This window comes from Hyperolius riggenbachi, chromosome 4 (assembly GCF_040937935.1).
Source record: "Hyperolius riggenbachi isolate aHypRig1 chromosome 4, aHypRig1.pri, whole genome shotgun sequence".
NCBI lineage: Eukaryota > Metazoa > Chordata > Amphibia > Anura > Hyperoliidae > Hyperolius > Hyperolius riggenbachi.
In genome coordinates, this window is record NC_090649.1 from 190,955,786 (window position 1) to 190,978,805 (window position 23,020).

Here is a 23,020-nt window from a genome sequence, read left to right on the forward strand (position 1 = left end):
AGGACGCACTCTATAGGCAGTAGCAGTGTTAGGGAGTCTTGCCCAAGGTCTCCTACTGAATAGGTGCTGGCTTACTGAACAGGCAGAGCCAAGATTTGAACCCAGGTCTCCTGTGTCAGAGGCAGAGCCCTTAACCATTACACTATCCAGCCACCAGACTTTATTTAGCGCAATTAAATTTAATATGAACTGTTTCATCTTTCATCGTCTCTGCTACATTTCAGCTCTCCGCGTTTAAATACAGTCTGTCATTATCATTTAATATCATACACTGAAATGGTAGAGCCTTCTTTAAATGAAAGTAATTTTTTCCAGCAAAGTGCTACAGGGAGTGCAGAATTATTAGGCAAATTAGTATTTTGACCACATCATCCTCTTTATGCATGTTGTCTTACTCCAAGCTGTATAGGCTCGAAAGCCTACTACCAATTAAGCATATTAGGTGATGTGCATTTCTGTACTGAGAAGGGGTGTGGTCTAATGACATCGACACCCTGTATCAGGTGTGCATAATTATTAGGCAACTTCCTTTCCTTTGGCAAAATGGGTCAAAAGAAGGACTTGACAGGCTCAGAAAAGTAAAAAATTGTGAGATATCTTGCAGAGGGATGCTGCACTCTTAAAATTGCAAAGCTTCTGAAGCGCGATCACCGAACAATCAAGCGTTTCATTCAAAATAGTCAACAGGGTCGCAAGAAGCGTGTGGAAAAACCAAAGCGCAAAATAACTGCCCATGAACTGAGAAAAGTCAAGCGTGAAGCTGCCAAGATGCCACTTGCCACAAGTTTGTCCATATTTCAGAGCTGCAACATCACTGGAGTGCCCAAAAGCACAAGGTGTGCAATACTCAGAGACATGGCAAAGGTAAGATAGGCTGAAAGACGACCACCACTGAACAAAACACACAAGCTGAAACGTCAAGATTGGGCTAAGAAATATCTCAAGACTGATGTTTCTAAAGTTTTATGGACTGATGAAATGAGAGTGAGTCTTGATGGGCCAGATGGATGGGCCCGTGACTGGATTGGTAAAGGGCAGAGAGCTCCAGTCCGACTCAGACGCCAGCAAGGTGGAGGTGGAGTACTGGTTTGGGCTGGTATCATCAAAGATGAGCTTGTGGGGCCTTTTCGGGTTGAGGATGGAGTAAAGCTCAACTCCCAGTCCTACTGCCAGTTTCTGGAAGACACCTTCTTCAAGCAGTGGTACAGGAAGAAGTCTGCATCCTTCAAGAAAAACATGATTTTCATGCAGGACAGTGCTCCATTAGGCCTCTTGCACACTGCAACCGATTCCGATTCCGCTTTTTAATCAGTTTTTACATCCGATTCCGATTCCGATTTGCAGTGTGCAAGGAGCAAACTGCAAATCTGAATCTGAATCGTAAGTAAAAACCGATTAACCACTTAACGACCGCCTAATGCCGATAGGCGTCGGCGGGTCGTTAGTGGTATAGCATGGAAACGGCCGCTCGATTGAGCGGCCTTTCCATGCTAGTTCACGGAGACTGCCTCCGTGAACAGTGTGCGAGCCGCCGATCGCGGCTCGCACGCATAATGTAAACATGCGGGGAAGAATTCCCCGCTGTTTACATCACACGGCGCTGCTGCGCAGCAGCGCCGTGACGTAGATCGGCGATCCCCGGCCTCTGATTGGCCGGGGATCGCCGCATTCTGATTCCCTGGCATTGACTCTAGGCGGCGCAGGACGGATCTCCGTCCTGCGCTGCCCATAGGAGGAAGGGGAGGGACGGAAGGGGACTGAGGAGGAAATTCGCTGTGGAGGGGGGCTTTGAGGAGCCTCCCCCCCCCGCCGAACGAACAGAGCCGGCGGCGATCAGACCCCCCAGCAGGACATCCCCCTAATGGGGAAAAAAGGGGGTAAGTCTGATCGCCCAGCCTCCTTGCTGATCTGTGCTGTGGGCTGTAGAGCCCACGCTGCACAGATCAGCGAAATCACCCCTGGTCCTTAAGTGGTTAAAAAGTGAAATCTGAATCTGAATCGCTTGCAGTGTGCAAGAGGCCTCACACGCGTCCAAGTACTCCACAGCGTGGCTGGCAAGAAAGGGTATACAATAAGAAAAACTAATGACATGGCCTCCTTGTTCACCAGATCTGAACCCCATTAAGAACCTGTGGTCCATCATAAAATGTGAGATTTACAAGGAGGGAAAACAGTACACCTCTCTGAACAGTGTCTAGGAGGCTGTGGTTGCTGCTGCACGCAATGTTGATGGTAAACAGATCAAAACACTGACAGAATCCATGGATGGCAGGCTTTTGAGTGTCCTTGCAAAGAAAGGCGGCTATATTGGTCACTGATTTGTTTTTGTTTTGTTTTTGAATGTCAGAAATGTATATTTGTGAATGTTGAGATGTTATATTGGTTTCACCGGTAAAAATAAATAATTGAAATGGGTATATATTTGTTTTTTGTTAAGTTGCCTAATAATTATGCACAGTAATAGTCACCTGCACACACAGATATCCCCCTAAAATAGCTAAAACTAAAAACAAACTAAAAACTACTTTCAAAAATATTCAGCTTTGATATTAATGAGTTTTTTGGGTTCATTGAGAACATGGTTGTTGTTCAATAATAAAATTATTCCTCAAAAATACAACTTGCCTAATAATTCTGCACTCCCTGTATGAAAACATCTTTTGTTTGGTGAAGAACATCTTTTATGAAGAGGAACACAGTGCATATTCTCCAATACCGTCCAAAGAAGACTCCTGTTCTCTTCAGTCATGTTATATACAGAATAATGCAGGTACCGGTGGGGAGCATCGGGTAATGTTCACATCAATTATCTGAATGAGAAAAATGTGATCTACGAGATTTTCATGGTTCCTTGAACAAACGGTTGATCGGTGTTGCAGATTTTTTTCGGCTCGCGGACTAAATATAAATGCAGGAGACATTTGTCTCCTTTGTTTACATTGAACGGCGCTGCTGCTACAGCAGCGCCGTAAGGCAGATCGGCGATCAGCGGCCCGGGGATTGCCGCCATGTGACAGAGGACAGCCTGTCACAGGCTGCACAGGACGGATAGCGTCCTGTGCAGCCCCGATCACCAGGGGGGAGAGGTAGGAGAGGGAGGGGAGGGGGAATTTCGCCACGGAGGGGGGCTTTGAGGTGCCCCTCCGCAACACTTAGGCAGGCAGGAGCGATCAGACCCCCCCTGCACCTGATTGCTCTGCCTGCAACCTGATCTGTGCTGGGGGCTGCAGAGCCCACCCAGCACAGATCATAAAAAACAGCGCTGGTCCTTAAGGGGGGGGGGGGGGGGGGTAAAGGTTGGGTCCTCAAGTGCTTAAATAACATGTTTTCTTCCATTCTGATTTTACTTAAAATACGATCATTCGCTAAAAATTGCATCGGTTATAGGCACCTTTATAAAAAGCTGATATGTAGTGGCTGGATAGTGTACTGGTTAAGCGCTCCGCCTCTGACACAGGAGACTAGGGTTACAATTAAGGCTAGCCAGCACATCTTCAGTAAGGAGTCATTGGGCTAGACTCCCTAACACTGCCCACTGAGTGCGCCATGATGGCTGCAGCTCAAGCGTTTAGTAGGACGGAGAAAAGCGCAATATCTTATTTGTCTTGTCTAGTCACAGAGGTTGCCTGACTAAATGCCACAGCATCTGGGATAAATAGCTCTAGAATCAACTCAGTCATTAACACTGAGCAAGAGGTTAATGAATCCCACCCACAAACCAAATCACCAACATAATCCCATGTGTCACAAGTGGCCTGACCCTTCTGAATTATGGATAATGTATCGGTTATCATTATTCCCACTATAACATGGACTGAAAATCTGTCACTTTGGTCTTACACTGCTGTATTTATTATGTCATATTTAATATTATATCCGTTTCTTAACCTTTTAAAAAGATATGCTGGTTAATTGCACTTTGGAGCTGCAAGTTGTGCATCTGTGTGTCAGACAAGCTTGGGTCACTAAGGGAGACAGCTGCAGCACATCCTCTGCAGCTGCATCCAGATCAGGACAGCTTTGGCTTAACAAATATTTTACATTCATTTGTTCCAGCTACACTCCATACATGAGACCAATGCGCTGCTTATCCTCATATTCTAGTAGTTTACGTAAGATGAAAGTAATCATTCATCAGTAAACCACGTATTGTATAGACACTGCTCCCGCTGAAAGACACAGACTTTATTTAGCGCAATTAAATTTAATGTGAACTGTTTGATCTTTCATCGTCTCCGCAACATTTCAGCTCTCTGCGTTTAAATACAGTCTGTCATTATCATTTAATATCATACACTGAAATGGTAGAGCCTTCTTTAACTGAAAGTCATTTTTTCCAGCTAAGTGCTATGAAAACATCTTTTGTTTGGTGAAGAACATCTTTTATGAAGAGGAACACAGTGCTTATTCTCCAATACCTTCCAAAGAAGACTCCTGTTCTCTTCATTCAAGGATTCTAATAAACAGCCACATAGCAACATCAACAATCATGGCACGCATCCAGCATCTATATTAGTACAGATCAAACAAAGAAAAGAACAGTCTAATTACCGTACTTGTGGCCGATAACACATGAACATAATGATATAAATAAGCATAAGTTACTTGTACAAAGATGCAAACAAATGATATATGTGAAAACAAAAATGTGAAAATTTTTTTGTTATACTTACCTGGGGGCTTCTTCCAGCCCCCAGTAGTATCTGAGGTCTCTTGGTGTCCTCCCGGGGTCCATCATCGTGCCAATGTCCCCCTGTCCCATCAACAAAAGTCTGTGATAACTACTGTGCATGTGCAGCCCCAGCAGTTGCAAGTCTTATGAACTCTGAATGTCCAAAACGCTTCCAGCCAACTGAGCTTGATTAAGGAGGCGTGTACGGTTGGGACAATGCATCAGGAGACAGTGGCACAATGGTGCGCACCAGTAGGACACAGGGGGGGGGGAGGACTTTAGATACTATGGAGGCTGGAAGAAGCCCTAGGAAAGCAACACCCACTTTAGGTGTTCTTTAAGCAGTGTACACACTTTTCGTGACATTCCTTCCTTATCCTTCCTTATCCCTTTACTGTGATCCACCAGAGGGCAAATTGCCTTGCCAATGTTTCTTATGTTTGACATTCCTGCACTGCAGTGCTACTCCAATGGCCACTCATCTTCCCTTTCCATAGAGCAGTACACGTTGGTGGGATGGATGACGAGCAGTATGCCTGGACAGCAATTTTTTTAAATCCACCTCCTGAAATAATCTTCAAATTGTTTTGGGTGAGTATAAAGTCCCGTACACGCGCTAGATAAAACTCGGCCAAGCCAGCTGACAATGACCGCCTCTGCCGAGAATACAGCATGTGTTAAAGAGAATCTGTATTGTTAAAATCGCACAAAAGTAAACATACCAGTGCATTAGGGGACATCTCCTATTACCCTCTGTCACAATTTCGCCGCTCCTCGGTCCTCGCCGCATTAAAAGTGGTTAAAAACAGTTTTAAAAAGTTTGTTTATAAACAAACAAAATGGCCACCAAAACAGGAAGTAGGTTGATGTACAGTATGTCCACACATAGAAAATACATTCATACACAAGCAGGCTGTATACAGCCTTCCTTTTGAATCTCAAGAGATCATTTGTGTGTTTCTTTCCCCCTGCAGCTATCTTCCACTGAAGTGTCAGGCTGTTTCTTCCTGCAGAGTGCAGACAGCTCTGCCTGTATGTAATTCCTTAGTATGTGAAAGCCCAGCCAGCTCAGAGGAGGATTTATCCAGCTTGTAAAAGATAAGAGAGAAGAGAGAAGCTGCCCTAATCTAAATAATACACAGGCAGTGTGCAGAGAGGGGCCTGGAGGGGGGAGATGCATCACAGAACCACAACACTGAAGAACTTGGCAGCCTTCCAGACACAGGCCGACAAGTCTGACAAGAGAGAGATAAGTTGATTTATTACAGAAACAGTGATAGTATAAAGTGCTGCAGTAAGCCAGAACACATTAGAATAGCTTTTGGAACTTGTAGGATGATAAAAAACAGGATGCAATTTTTGTTACGGAGTCTCTTTAAGCACCCTGGATGCCCCTCCGATGACCTGTCTGGTGGATTACTTCAGCCTAACACTAGCCAAAAGCACTGTCCACTCCACTAGCCCCACCCGCCATGTCACTCCTGAGCCGCTCAGTCAGCCCTATGCCTAAACAGAACACGTTGCTACCATACAGGCCAGCAATGCGTCTGTACAGCTTCAGCCCAGTAATGATGCTTGAGGGATCGGGTACCGATCACCCCTGGGTGACATGCCTTGTATGCATATATGAGGCTCAAGTGTGTTCCTGGTTTAAGATAATTTATATGCATGTGATTTAATGCCAATACACAATATACTCCCATTTAACATATATATATACAGACCTGAAACTTTTGATTTGTCATTGTTTCAGCTGACATTCTGATGTCTGTAATGATAGCTCCCATCTTCCTAGCCTGACTTAGGGCCCTTTCACACTTATGTGCAGTACTGTCACTTATAATGCATGCCACATTGTGCGCAACATGCATGGTAACATGAAAGTCCATTGCCTTTCAAGTTACCGTTCACAGCACAGAAATTGTTCCCGCGTGTTGCAATGTAACACGCCTGGAATAATCACATGACACGCAATTTCCTGTTGCGTTAAATTGTGTTGGAGACACAGATTCATGCTAAAACTGAACCCCCCTCCCCATGCTGTCTTTAGGCTCACCCTGTGCCCAACTCTCTGGTGGTGCAGGTTTAAATACGCATCTTCAGTGGGGATAGAATCAAGAATTCAAACTCACTGTCATCCACAGTTCTCTCCTCTAGTCTTCTTTCGTTCTTCCAAACGTTGTAGTCGGATTGCCCCTACGTTGTTAGCATGCGATGTATCTGCCACCAATCTGTCCAATTCTTCCCTGTGTTGGTCACCACTAAGCAGGACTACCCCCCTCCTCTTTATCAGTCGGTCTAATAATCAAATTATTTTCCTTTAGCAATTATTTGCACCTTTAGTTTTTCATGGTTCAATCCGCTCCAGATCATTTTTGACCATTTTCACCTCAGCACAGTTTGACGAAGAAATAACCTGTTGGTTGAACAATGATCTATTCCTCATTCCTGTATGTACATATTCACATATTCACTGACTTGATTGACCTTATTGTGCTAAATTTGTTTCTGGGCTGCCTAGAGGCATGTTTCAAACCCTGGTCTAACAATCCTAATTCCTCTGGTGTAAGGAGGGTCCCACTGATGTTAAAAATCACCTCTCACTTTGGTTATCACACATAACTGCAGTTATACCACTACTTACTTGTATAAACCACTATTGAAAAGGCTGTCTACCTCCAACTTGAAGCCAGGCTCTCCAGAAACAACATCCTTGACCCTCTTCAATCTGGTTTCAGGAAATATCACAGCTGTGAAACAGCCCTCACCCAGATTTGCAATGATCTGCTCATTGCAAGAGACAAGGGTCAATGTTCCATCCTGATTTTACTCGACCTCTCAGCGGCTTTTGACACAGTCGATCATGAAATCTTACTCAACAGGCTACAAGAGTACTGTGGCATAGATGGCATTGTTCTCCGGTGGTTCAACTCCTTTCTGGCTGGCAGAACACAAAGGGTAGCCTTAGGGCCCTTCCTCTCCAACCCTGTACCACTAAAATACGGTGTACCTCAGGGCGCAATATTATCCCCTTTACTGTTCACCATATACATGCTGCCACTTGGAGAAATCATACAAAAACATGGCCTGACATATCATTGCTATGCTGATGACACCCAGCTATATTTGTCATTCAAACCTGAGACACAGACCCTACTCCACAAAAAAACGCATGCTTAGCTGAGCTTCAGGAGTGGATGAATAATAATTGGCTAAAACTTAATGCAGACAAAACTGAGGTTCTTGTTATCGAGGGCCAGGGCTCAACAGCAAAGCAGCTCCAGTCTCAACCAACACCGCTAAGGATAGGGAGCTCAGACCTGAACAACTCAGACTGTGTGCGCAGCCTGGGAGTACTGATTGATGGGAAATTAAGCTTCAGGAATCAAATCTCAGCTGTTGTGAAACATTCCTTCTTTCACCTAAGGAATATTGCAAGGATTAAACACCTAATTCCTTCAGAGGATCTTCCAACCCTAGTTCATGCCTTCGTCACATCAAGGTTAGACTACTGCAACGTCCTCTACACAGGCCTGCATAAGAAAGACTTACGCCGCCTGCAATTAGTACAGAATGCTGCCGCAAGGCTGTTAACGAGCCAACCCCGCCATTGCCACATAACACCAACCCTGAGCTCACTCCACTGGCTACCGATAAAATGGAGAATTCTGTTTAAGATTGGCTTACTGACATTCAAATCCTTGCACAATCTGGGCCCTGGATACCTGAAGGACTTGTTGCAACTACATCACACCCCCCACAATCTTAGATCAAAAGGACGTAACACCTTGGTCACCCCCAGAGTCCACCTCAAAACCTTTGGAGACAGAGCCTTTTGTCATGCTGCCCCTACACTTTGGAACTCCCTGCCACACCCAATCAGGACAGCCCCATCCCTGGAAACATTTAAGTCTAAACTGAAAACCTACCTTTTCAGTCTGGCATTCATGAACATCTGACTATCTCCTCTGTAACACAACCCAGCCTGAAACCCTGTATTAATCTGAGACACAGCTATGCGCTTTGAGTCCTATGGGAGAAAAGCGCTTTACAAATGTTATTGTATTGTATTTTATTGTACTTATGTATTAACCTCCCTGCAACATATGATCCAGACAAGAATTCCCCAATTTCTTTCCACCTAAGGCAGATTTTTTTTGCAGAACATCTAGTCCTCTTTCAGATAAACAGCTGACAGGCAGTGAATTCACCACATGTCAGCTGCTCTCCTGCACCAGTCGAGTGCTTCTTAGCCCTCTGTACCAGCACTAGACAGGTGGCCCCCCCATAGAGTCACATCTATGTGCGGCAGCAGCTGTGTTGAGACACGGCATGTCACGTTCCTCTGCTGCTAGGTTATGGCACATGCAGGGGCGTAGCAATAGGGGTTGCAGAGGTAGCGACCGCATCGGGGCCCTTGGGCCAGAGGGGCCCCAAAGGGGGCCCTCCCTCAACCACAGTATTAGCTTTCTATTGGTCCTGTGCTCATAATAATAACTTCTATAGATACTTTGAATAGTGGTAACCACTAACAAACTGTTCCCCAACCCCTTCTTGCAACTCTAACAGTGTAGTTTCAATTGGCAGGTTTTGGTGCGCCGTATCAATTGGTATGTATAGAGTGCTTGGGGGGCCCCATTGTAAAACTTGCATCGGGGCCCACATCTTCTTAGCTACGCCACTGGGCACATGCGTGGTGTTACAACTGCTACAATTGCACTGGCAGGTGGCAGGCGTGACACTGAACTGCTCAGCATTCGTGCAGTTTAGTTGTCCATCTGAAAGAGGCCTAAATGTTCTCCTAATTAGTACAAGAGGATGGAAAAAGCTGCTGTCCCTAAGTTGTGAAACCCGAAGCTGAACTCTTAGCAGCTAATAATATGAAAAGCAATGTTAATTATAATACGATTTTCCTATCAACTCTTTTCCACAGGTTTAGAATTAGGTATAAATATGTTTATTCCTATTAAACTTCATCTGTATCTCTTAATTTTAAGGAATAATTACTGCTTAGTTTATAACAGGGATGAGTAAAGTAAGTTTAGCCTTTTGAAAAACTGAACTGGCCATGTTAGTGGTTGCAGAGAGCAGTTTAACTTAGCTATGTCACTTTCTCTCGCTGCTGCACTATACAATGCTCTCCATCTTCCTGACACTTGTGTTTGAAAATCAGATCTGCAGAATGAAAACGTACACCCAACAGGGCTTATCACAGACCTGGACATCATTTGCTACTTAACAACTAGATAAATTGTTTGTAGTGACGTAGCTGAGGAGCCAGAGGCCCCAGTGCAAGTTTTACATGGGGCCCCAAGCACTCTATTGATATGGAACCCCAAAACCTACTAAGGACAGTTTCAGCGTCAGAGAGGTGTAATCAGAGTAAGAAAACAGTTAAGGATTTACACTATTTGCATATATAAAGGTGTTCATTATCAGCACAGCACCAATAAAAAGTTAATAATGGGACCCTCTGGTCCAGGGACCCCGGTGTGGTCACAACCTCTACATCCCCTATTGCTACACCACTGTTTGTAATAAAACAACAGTAGTAGTGGCTGGATAGTGTACTGGTTAAGGGTTCTGCCTTAGACATGGGAGACCGGGGTTTACATCCTGGCTAGGGTCATTACCTATTCAGTAAGAAGTCCTAGGGCAAGACTTCCTAACAGCGCAGGATGGCCACTTGAGTACGTGTACGTCTTTAGTGGCTTCAGATCTTGAGCAACAGGAGAAAAGTGCCATAAAAATGTTAGGATTATTATTATTAGTATGAAAGAGTTTCAACAGCTATCTTCAGATCCTGATTTTTTTAGTTATAGTTTCATATTATTATTCTATAGTTTTAATTAATTGATTCTGTGTATGGATTTAATAACCAGGAAATGGAAAATGTGAACATTTTGATTTGATTCTTTCAACTTGAGGGGCATTCATTAATGTCTGTCTGCCCCTTTCCCTGTGTACCTAGCTGATTTTTGACTGACAGACTTAGCTTACTTTCCAATAAATAAACCTACCAACTGTTCTTACCCTCAAGTTACCTAGAAGATGAATATCTAGATAAATAACTGAATAATGAAGATGCAACTGCATTTTTACCTGATAGAAGTCTAGTATACACATACCTTGTAGGAAACAACTATTGCTATTCGTCTATTCCATTATTAATCCTGTTCCAAGCTCAAATTAAAAAAAAAAAATACACAACTTCATCCTGTCCTATGCAAATCATTCCTAAACCACCTATCTTGTTCTACCAATCCAAACCTTAGTTCAAATACACACAGCCCAGATTTGCTACATCTCAGAAGTTCTTTGGTGTTCTCAGATATTAACACGTATGAACATATGGTGTACATGCTACCAAGTTAGAGAGTTTCCGTATTTCCCAAATGAAGTTGAAAGATGACATGAACTCTAAAAAATGCTAAATATGTATCCGCATTTTGAAATGAGAAGGAGGGACAAGCTATGGTATGTTGTGAAACAAGCTGCTACTGAGGACATTGATATTGGCAGAAAATTGCGCAGAAACTGCTCTTGACAAGTCTAGACTTGTTCTACCAGTCCATATGATCCGGGTAGAGGATAACGGGAGGAGGGATCATGTAGGGGGCTGTGGAGATTGCAGACATTAAAATTGTGATTGCCTGGGTGCAATAGACTGAATGAGACTATGCTTGTGGGTGGGAAAGATTGGATGAGTTAAAATAATTAAGCCTGTGCAATGCTGCTATGTGTCCCATACCACAAGAAGAAGTGGTGTGGCCAAAGTATGGGGACTCAGGGCAGAATGATAAGTGACTGGGCCACCAAATTTTGGGACTGGCCCACTTTCTGGCTGGTAGAAATTTGGGAACTGGGAAAGTGGGTTCACAGTTTGGAAGTGGGTTGGGAGCTGAGGAGTGAGGTTTTGAAGTCTGACTAGACTATATGGGGATGGGAAGAAGATATTGTAGGAGTTGGCGACAGTCCCACCCCCTGCTGAATACACCATCATTTCCATTTTAACAGGGACAATATGTTCAGAGAGTACAGAGTAAATATCCCCATGCATGGACTTAAGGTGCCCATACATCAAGCAATTGGCCAACTGACAAATCTCTCTTTAAACAAATCTGATCCGAGAGAGATCTGTTGGCTGCACATTCACCACAGACCGATTTGCGATAGATAGAAATCGGCCTTGCAACACTGCTGATTCAGCCCGCCTGCCAGGTTTGAATCTCACCTCTCCAGCCACCACAACTCCTGGTCTCTTCCGTTATCTCCCCCGTGTGGCAAGAGGTGTGTGTGATGTCACACATACGCCGTATATGTGCCTCCACATGCTCTGTGTGACGGCAGCACATGGGGGAGATAGCGGAGGACACCAGGAAGTGTGGCAGCTGGACAGGTGAGATTTTGCAATCCACTAATCCACAGGAACCGGGGAAGATTTTACACTTGGGGGACAGTGGCAGAGTGTCTGTCACATTCATCGCAAAATCACACACTGTTACCACCACGCACCTGATCATCCATGTCGGACTGAGATCTTCCAGCTTGCTTGATCTATACATTCAACTGATTTCAGCCCGATTTCAGTGCCCAAGCATCTCAGCCCAAAATCGGTCAAATCATCGATTGGGCATGCTTGTTGCTGCACCGATTTTCATCCAATTCGATAAAGTTATCAAATAGAATGGTCAATTGGGCCACAAAATTGCTAGATGTATGGCCACCTTTACAAAATCCCCAGATGTCATCATCTGCCCCTTCATCCTTTTCTTTTAGCTGATCTTCTTTATAATGCAGTATATAAAGCTTACAATAATGGCGTACTCATCTGTCTGTGCTCTTTTCTTCTCTGTATTCTGCTTGCATTTTCTTTTGTCACTTGCTGCTTGCATCTTCCTAAGAACAGGGATATCTTCCTCTGGAGGGGAAGACAACTTGCTGGCAGGGCCCTCCCAGCTGTCACTGTTTGCAGCTATAACAGGATCCACATTTCCCGATGAACTGCGTTAAAAAAAAAAAAAGAAGAAAAGAAAACCATGCATAAAAAAAATCTATATGACTCAGTCAGCTATCTCCATGTTTCTAGATGTGTGAGGAAAAAAATACATTTTAAAGATCTAGGCTGAAAGCCTTAAGGCCTCTTTCACAGTGTGACGTTAAAGTCCCACGTTAGAAAATGTTCCAACGCAGACTAACGCACAGCAATGCAAAGTCTGTGCGACATTCACAATGCACACGTTGCGTTGTGTGTAACGTGTAGCAATATTTAGGGAGTGCTGCATGCTGTGCATTATAGGTGGTTTTAGCTGCGTTAGACTGTTTGCACATGCTCAGGAATGTTGTTTTTTGTGTGCAGGAGAGGAGGAGGGGAGAGCCCGCTATTTTGCATAGCCACATGGCTAATTATTATTCACTGCACTGCAATGCCAGTTCTCTTCCTGCTAGCAATGATTCCTATGAATCATTCTCTGCCTGCTAGCAATGATTCTATGAATCATTCTCTGCCTGCTAGCAATGATTCTATGAATCATTCTCTGCCTGCTAGCAATGATTCATATGAATCATTCTCTGCCTGCTAGCAATGATTCATATGAATCATTCTCTGCTTGCTAGCAATGATTCATATGAATCATTCTCGGTTTCTGCCTGCTAGCAATGATTCATATGAATCATTCTCGGTTTCTGCCTGCTAGCAATCATTCATATGAATCATTGCCGGTTCTATCGAACGAAAACGGCGCACAAAGAGCCGCACAAAGCGCCAATATGTAGCGTCCACCTTTAGCACCACCATACGTTGCGTTAGGGGAGCGTTATGCGACCTTAACGTCCCCCGCAGCGCAACGTCCCACTGTGTAAGAGCCCTAAATCCAGATCAAGTTTTTACTGAATCCAATTGGTCAGGTAAGCATACAAAATATTTCAACCTGTGGTGATAGTCTGAGCAATGTGGAAATCATACACACTAAATTCATTTTGCTCATCCTTGGACAGAGAGCCATAGCCAGGTCCATGATTCTTATCATCTCTACCCAGGCAGCCTTGTTTTCGGCATTCAGCACAGCATCTGTCTGCCAAATCATACATGCAGGACTAATCCTACTACAACATCAGCTTGTGGGTTAAAGAGGTGCAGCAAGGCATGGTAGCAGCCAGGGCAAGAGGACAACAAGAAGGAGGAAATGACATCACAGGAACTATTTCTAAGCCTTTAAGCACAGGCAGATGGATTTAGATGAAATGGGGTCCTAAGCAATATAGCAGTTCCACCACTGACGGTTACCTGGCTTTTTTTGAGTAAGGTTTGGTGGGAGCTAGCATCCACCAGGCCCCTAGACTTCCTCCAGGCCCTGGGCAACTGCCTAGGTTTGCCTTGTGGATGATCCGGCTCTGTGTATAGCATCAAACTACAGAAAATACACCCCAAAAATGATCCTCAAACTGTCTCTACAACTTTCTGTGGAGGACCTTAACTGGTTTCAGTCGTAAACCACTACCCAGACACTGCATGTCCTGTTATTTTCACCACCCATAACTGCGTTATGCCTCAAACACTCACATGAACTGTATACTGGAATATTAGAGCTGAGTTGTGCAGATGAGAGCAGCTTAGAGACAGCAAAACTGAGCAGTTATCTGCACGAAACGCTACAGTATAAGCAAGGTCTTAATACAGAGGTTTAGCTTTGCTGCTGCTAGGCTTAGCACCAATGCAGGATTTGGCTACGCGATTCCCACTATTTAGTGAAGCAATGCTGTTATCAGTGGATGTTTTATTGTTTCTTCCCACATTGTTTATAACCAATACCTCTCAGGAAACCCACTGAGGGGATTGTTATGTAACCCTTTTGAAAGCCTGGGCTCGCAAAGCACCACCCCCTGGATTGGTAAATATTATCTCAAGGACAGTGTGACACCGATATAACCAATAGCTGTGCATAGTAATCACTTCTAAACAGTGTCCAAGCATTTACAATTGCTGTTATTTAGATAAAATACTAATTTATGTTGGTTACATAGGATTTATGATTTTCTAAAAATCGAATGGTCGGATCCATTTCACTTTTTCTCCGACATTTTCTCCTAGGAGATAATTTTTCATCTTCTGTTTATTATATCTTTTCAGCACTCTGACTTTTCAGCACTCTGCAACTGTAAAAGTTCCGAAAAGTAAGTGAAAAAGGAATTATTCGGAGTATTTTCTTGCTTGTTGGTGGCTTAAACTGCATTTAATTGATAAGGCAAGAAAATATCTCCAAGGAGAAAACTTAAGAGAAAAAGTGAATTGGATAGGGCCCTAAGTGTATTATACTGTACTTAGTTAACTATATCAAGCTAGACATACCATTTGAACTCATCAGAAGTACCCCCTGCAGTACACGTACCACGCATTGAGAACCTAGGCCTTAGCATATCCTCCACTTTTAATATTAACTCCTCCCTGATAACTAACCCTAATCGCCCCTAACCATAGACTGCCTGCTTAATGTATACCTCGTCCTAATGAAAATGCCTCAACCCTAAACACAAAATAAATATGAGAGAAGGCAGATGATTTGCATTCTGTCAGTGATTAATGCTGTCTGTTTGTACATTTTCTTCTACACTCATCTTTACCAGCACAGGAAGTGGAGAGATTTCTCTTCAACAAGGATACAGACACCTCTTTCAATACAAAACTAGACAACAGCTCTGAAGCAATGATTTATATTTTGTTAGCTAGTTTCATTATATCAATCAATATAATCATGAATGACATTAGCTATGTCCTTTTTAAATCCGTACGGGATTTGAGTGGAATAAAGTTCTGGGAAGTCGAACATTGAATTGCAATGCCAAAAATAGATCTAAATAATCACAGTTAGACAGAACAATGACTCTTTTAAGTGTTCTTAGAGAACAATCTATTTTTCCAAATGACCTTATAATTACTAAGAAGCACCAGCACTCTAAAAAAAGACTAATGAAAATGTATTATTTGGTGTATTTTCTGAAAATTGAATTAAAGACGAACTCTACACTGATATGTAGGAGAAATCCTCCAGCAGTATAACATTAAAATGTCCAAACATGTCATAATAGAACCAGCAGTGCCTGGCTTACTCTTTTGCACATGAAGCAATAAGAGGGTTGTCACTTTAATTCTTCTTCTGTGCCTTGGATGACATCTTTGACAGAGTTATGGGCGGAGAAACCTTGACATACTCCCACCATCTAAGGCAAGGGTCCCCAAACGTTTTGGGTCGAGGGCCGGGTCAACATACTTCAGACTGCTGGGGGGCCGGAGTGTACATAGAAGTTTTTGCGGGCCAGACAGTGATGCATACTAAGGTGACAACCTTCAGTCCAATTGGACAACAGAGTCACCTGATGTGGAATTTGTTTGGAAACCAGCGAATTACTGCTTTCTGGCTTTATTCTATATGCAGACCACCAATATTTAAAGATGTAGCTGACTGCATCTATAATACATTTTGTGTGTGGGGGGCCGGTAAAAAAGCCTCAGGGGGCCACATTCGGCCCGTGGACCTTAGTTTGAGGACCACTAATCTAAGGCTTATTGCTTTTTGAATATCATCTACATAGCATCGAAACTAGTCACAAAAAATAAAATAAAATAAATTAGTTGCATTGAATATGAAGAAAGCAGTTCTATCTCTGACAGCATCCTTAAGAAGTGTAGAGAGAACAGTTAGGCCTGGTTCACATTAACGTTCGCTGTCCGGATTTGCCTGATTGGATGCGGACCGTATACTGTAAAAACGGAACATACGTTCCGCATAGCAAGGCAAAGTCTATGCGGATGTTCACATGCGTCCGTTCCGTACACTTTTCCAACATGAGCTATTTTTCGGGTCCGGATCATCCGGCCCACGCACCCGGACCGGAGCCTGACTGCACCATCCGGAAATAGAAACCAATGGGAAATGAAAAACACAGAACACGCTGGCTACAAACACCTGACGTTCTACCCTACTTCCTATGCGTATTCTAGCGGCCATTTTGGATGGTGACACATGGGCCAAGCATTTCTGGAGTGGAGCAGCAGTGACTAACGTGCTGGAGCTGTTTGGCAGTATGTCGGAGGTGGAGGTGAGGCCTAAACAGCGGAGGACCTGATTCTACAGGTGCACCTTCTGCTGACCTCCCAGACCCCAACAATTATATAGTTTTATTTATAACTTTTACCAAACGGATCCGGATCGCAGCCGTATACATACCTGATGCAATCGGACCGGATCTGGTCATCTGGTCCGTTTGGCACAGAAACGCAAGTGTGAACGGGGCCTTAGGGGTTTGACTCCTCCTTTGTTCAAATTACTGCACCTCTCCCATTAGCCAGCCTGATCAGCACCCTTAATTCTGCAATGGGAGCTGACAGCTATGAGTTATTGAGTTTACAGGATTATGATTTTTGGTTTAGATTAAATAAAAATACATGACATGGCACTAGAGTGTAGAACCAACATTTTTTGTAAGTTCTCCGATCATTGCTAAGTGGAGAGTGAACAGCTGCTATGTTATACATAGGAGTTGTTTACACTTGTCACGCTGCAACCGATTTGTGGGACCTGTTGCAATAAGCCGACCGCACTTCTGTGCCACCTGCAATAATCCCGGGACAGGCAGATGTGTTTCCTCATATACTATGATGGAGCGCATCTACCCTGGGCTCCAGCTGCAGACCATCAAAGCGGACATTATACTGTCCTCTCCGCTGGCCGCACGTGATGCGGAAGTAAGTGGAAATACAGCCTTAGACAGACTCAAGTGAGTACTAGCATGATCAGGCCCACCAACAACGGTTTCCGAACAATCAGAGGTATTCATCATTTCACAGTACACCACCACCTGACCTGAGATGGTCAGTGAAATGCTGAGCAAATCAATTTCTTCAAAAAGTACATCTGATTGGTCCGATTCCGAGCTGAAAACAATTCACATTAAACTTGCATCTAAACTATAACTACTTGCCTCTCATTGACCATATCTCTTTAATCTGACTGATACTGTACATTGGCAATGTGATTTTTCTTATTTATTTTAAAAATGTACTTATAGAAACAGCTTATTGAGGGCTGATTGTCATCTCAGGCCATTACTGTAGGCATTACCAGTAAGTAAGTACTAGTAGAATCACTTTGAGTGTTGGAATGTATCTTAAAGGGAATCTGAAGTTAAAATAAACTTATGATATAATGATTTGTATGTGTAGTACTGCTAAAGGCCCATACACACGACTGATTTTTGCGAACGACGGGTCATTTGAACGTCCCGTCGTTCAGTCGTTCGCACGCCAAATCGGGCGTGTGGACAGACTGTCGTTCGGGTGATAAGACTGGTCCTGAGCGATCCGCCGGGCGGATCGCTCAAGACCAGTCTTATCACCCGAACGATAGTCTGTACACACGCCCGATTTGGCGTGCGAACGACTGAACGACGGGACGTTCAAACGACCCGTCGTTCGCAAAAATCAGACATGTGTATGGGCCTTAAGAAATAAAACATTATTAGCACAGCTATGAGTCTCATATTGTTTCCAGTACAGGAAGAGTTATGAAACTTCAGTTGTTATCTATGCAAAGGAGCTTCTGTGAGCTCTGCGACTTTATAAAGTCGTGGACAGCATTGTCTTTTGAAGCTCTTATCTCAACTGCCTCTCATTGTTTCTTTTTCTGCAGAGAAAAGTTCAAAGGGTCAATAGTCTGCTCTGTGAAATCATTTAAAATGCTGAGTGTATTTTGGAAACTGCAATTATTAGAGAATGATGCAGTGTTATAAAAAAAAAAAAGCTATATACCTGAAAATAAAAATACCGTATGACACTATTTTCTTTGCTATTAATGTTCTAGTACTGTTCTATTAATTATCCGTACTACACAACCAATTCATTATATCATGAAGTGTTTTCGCTTTAGTGTCACTTTAAGGCTTGAACACACGTCCAACAAAGTGCATGACCAACTCCAGGATATGACCGACAAACCATTTACACGACTTGTATTTTCCGCACATTACCCAGCTAAACAACCAACTCATTTGCATGCTGCGAGTGCAAGTTTCAAAACAAATGCACGTCGCTCAAACGACTTTTGCACACGTGGCCAACTGCCCAATATCAGCCCATCAGCCGTGTGAGTTTGGATCGGGAGCAGGTAAACCTCCTGTTATCCGCCGCTCATCTAGTCATTTGCCACATGTACACACACTCCTGATAGTCATCCAGCAGATCAAAATCAGAGGAGAATCGGGTGTGTAGGAGCCTTTAGGCAAGCAGAGAGGCTCACGAATGCCCATTGCTGTAGGCTATGGCTAAGGAGTATGTCATAACATTGCAGGAATGTAGCCATGCTTGGTCATCAACAACTTGAGACTTTGTTATAGTGGTCAGATCACAAAGTCCAATAACTATTAGTATTTTGGTCTCCTTTTGACAGGCTGCCACATCTACTGAAGAAATGGATCCTGAAAGATTGGTCTCTGGTCGAAGATTTGTCTACAAGCAAGCCAATAACATTGGCATCTGGTGGTAAGAGCCAATATCAGCAGAGATACATTTTTCACACAATGATTTTTAGGGACTCCTGCAGAGTGGCTCATGTGACATTCTGGGTATTGTACTAAGACACAGTTACGGAGCCTTTCACCCTTAGATATCATAAACATGGTGTGCCCTCCACAGTAATAGGATGACAGTGAGGGCCTGGCATCCAATCTCAACCTCTACAGTTTCAGTAACTTTGTACAGGCCATCAACCACTCTGCAGCATCCATTTACATTGTATAATTGTTGTTTGGAGGGAGTTGCTATAATTGCTGTTTGAGGAGTGTCTCATAATTGGTTTTGTGACGGTGTTATAATTACTGGTTGAGAGGAATATGTTATGATCGCTGCATTAGACGCATGTGTTATAATTGCTGCCTGGGCGTCCATAATTAAACTTACAGAGCCCAGCAGTAGTCCATGTCCTGGTGCTGACTATGAGTGGGTGATACGAGAAGCTGGAAATCTCAGCCACCAATTGTCATCTCACTAGCCATTCAGTTTGGCAATGGAATGCGAATTGCAGATTAAACCGGAGAGAATTACAATTTGTGAGGTAAACTATAAACATAAACCCAGTGTAACCCCATAGACCTTAAAGTTCTTCTTAAAATACATGTAAGAGTTACCTAAAACATAATTAGCAGGTCTATATTTACCTGGGGCTCATTCCGGCTCCCTGTAGTCCATCAGTGTCTGTTTGGTCCCCTCCGTTCTGCCGCTGTCATATTCTGTAATCATGGACTACTGCGCATGCACAGCCCCGGCCATGCGTCTCCTTTACAGCGCTCCCATTGCCCATGTCACTTAAGGCTTGTAACTGCGCAGGCACAGAATGCTCCCAGATACAGCAGCTTGATCACGGAGGCATATGGCCAGGGCTGCACATGCACAGTAGTCCCAACGGAGCTGAATTGCGGACTTTACCGGGGCTTGCAGCAGCAGAACAGAAAGGACCGCACAGACACCAAGGAAGTTGATAGACTACAGAGGGCTGGAAGAAGCCTAGGTAAGTATAAATTCTCTTCTTCCCTTCATGACAGGTACACTTTAAAGTGGAACTCTACCACAATTTTTATGTTTTATTTGGATTACAGCAAAGAGAACATCATAGGCTACAATATGGAACAGTGATGTTTGTCCCAGTTTGCTGAAGATCACCAATGTCAAAAACAGTGACATGGGGCGGCAATAGAAGGCTATGGTTTTTATTCTGCAACATTTTCTAGCAAGAATGAATGTTCACAGCTGGCAATACATCACTCCAATTGAATGGAGATGAGTGAGGATTAACAATTTAGGTACTTACAGTCCTGATCGCCACTTTAATAAATCTGATAACCTTGTTATAAATATGGTGTTGTTAAAGCGGCAATCACATTTTAAAAGGTGGAGAACAAAACCTAACAATTCTTTGTTCTCTACCTCTGTGGTATTGATGTCGATGGATGCAGGTTTGGTTTAAATGTTCTTCCTAGTCCCTATATCGGTACATGACATCCGTTAAGGGATATCTGTAAGGAAACACAACACCTCAGCGACATTGCAGTGTGCCCTGTGCAGTTATTTTTAGACTAATCCCTTGCTGGGTACCTATGAAACAAATATTACTTTCCTCTATCTGGCGGTAGCACTCTAGACACTGGACAGCTCTCCACACTGTGCTGCAAACAATTAACAAGCCTTATATAAAGGTTATGCTGGCATAGTGGCTGTCATGGGAGATGGAAGTGTTTTAGTGTTGTAGTTTTCTTGCTTTGTGTTCAGGCTCTGGTAAACATAAACCGATCCTGTTCCAGGAAAGAGAATCATTTAGCTTACAAGTGGTGATGCTTCTTTATTCAGCTATTCAAGAACTTATTATTGTGGATGTTTTCTTTTGGCTGCAAACAATTTCTTTATTTACTGACAGTCTATATAGACATTTTATTATCTTGCTTTTTTTCGTCTATCCTTGTGTTTGGTCTATTCTTATCCAGTGGGTGTTCAGAACAGAATTTTCTGGATATGAAAAGATTCCTATTCAGCCTGTGAAGGTGTTGGTATTTGAAGTGCAGTAAATATTGCCTCCCACTGTTCCTTTAAAGGCCTGTTGTGTGACTCTATTACCTTTTCACACTGGAGGCATTGAATTTCCCACTATGAGACTACAGCAATGAGAAAGGTGAGGGCTCACACAGTGCAGCTATCTGTACACTGCTCGGCTATGGGCATTCTTCCAGCAAATTGTTGAAAACATAAGCCTTCCACATGAGTAAACTTATCCTAGCATGAAGAGAGTGTTCTGAGCAATATAACTAAACTAGCTCTATTGCAATAAAAATACAAGCATTTATGTGATAAATCCTTAATAGTATCCGCATCCCCCATGCTCGTGCTGTGAGGAGGATGTCATTATTACAGTCTTCCCCTGAAGTGGAAATGCAGGTGTGTGTTTCCTTACAATGCAGTCTCTCCATGGGAGGGCTAGCAAGTGGAAGGTGAACTAGCAAGGGAAGCAATGGGGTCCACTGAATTATATCAATCTACATACAGTATATACCAAACTTATCTTCTGAATGACAATTTGCTCCAGGAACAAGGTTCTAAAATAAAGCAGCTCTGACTTGGGCTGTATGCTGGGGGAAGCTATACTTTTTGGTGGGGGGATGACTATTGTATATTTATTGTAAATACTTTGTGCACTACATGTACTCCTGACGACGCTCTGCTTAAGGTGCGAAACGATCGTAGAGTTGGCACTCTTACTGTTTACCACTTTTGTCTCACTGTACACAATTCGGATATGGTATACCACCCAGCTACCTTCTGCGATGAGTTATTTTTGACCCCTTTGGGGTTTTGATTGTTCTGATCTATTAATATCAGAGGCAGGGTTTTTTATGTTTCAAACCCTTCCGATGGGCAGGTGTGTCCCCTATGTTCAACAGTCACCAATCATTTTGGGATAAGCAACAGTTCATCTGGTCTGTTTTGGCGCAAAAACTTGCAAGATAGCTACACCCCATGGAAATTAATGGGGGGGGGGGGGGGGGTCAGAAAAGACCCTTGCTACAGTTTTGCAGTCAACTGATGGTACACTTTGCTGTTAACTTTAACAAACCCATGACTGTTGTGTTCGACACACTTTATTTTTAAGTAAACCCTCTTATGAATTGAGAATATATACAGTATTTCTAATCATAAAGGGGAATAAGGAGACCGACATATATCTCCGTGTATACATCATGTACATATGTGGTTAGGCCCCAAGAGGCAAAGTGCTCCAGTGCTTCCTTACAATGCAGTCTTCCATGGGAGGGCTAGCAAGTGAAAGGTGAACTAGCAAGGGGAGCAATGGGGTCCACTGAATTATATCAATCTACATATATACCAAACTTATTTTCTGAATGACACTTTGCTCCAGGAACAAGGTTCTAAAATAAAGCACCACAGAGTACCCAGATACTTCCTGGTGACCCGGAACCGCTAGGAAGGTAAAGAAGCTTAAAGATACCAAAAGTCCTCTAAGGCCTCATTCACATTATCAAGCAAGGTAGGAATTTTTATGGGACCTGCACAAAAAAACTATTTGGAACCTAAAAATTGCAAACACAGAATGGCAAATACTACACAATGCAGAAAAACACCTCTTGATTTTGCAGGGATGAGTGTAAAAGCTACCTTAAAGGAAGCACTAAAGAAGTGTGTGTGTGTGTCTGTGCGCGTTTGCGTATGCATGTATCACTGCACGTGTGTTTGTGCGCACATTCTACATGTGACAATGCATGTGTGTGTTAGTGTGTGCATGCACACGCATG

General features: G+C 43.3%; 1 long non-coding RNA gene across 1 annotated transcript in view; it reads right to left on the bottom strand.

Annotated features, from left to right (window-relative positions):
- Positions 1–4,222: 4,222 nt before the first annotated feature.
- Positions 4,223–23,020, bottom strand: part of LOC137570614 (uncharacterized) — a 41,735-nt gene continuing 22,937 nt past the window's right edge. Inside the window, exons 3-4 of the long non-coding RNA XR_011031112.1 lie at positions 12,487–12,676; positions 4,223–4,507 (exon numbers count right to left, since the gene is read on the bottom strand). This is a non-coding gene — a long non-coding RNA (uncharacterized lncRNA). The remainder of the gene's footprint in view (positions 4,508–12,486; positions 12,677–23,020) is intronic.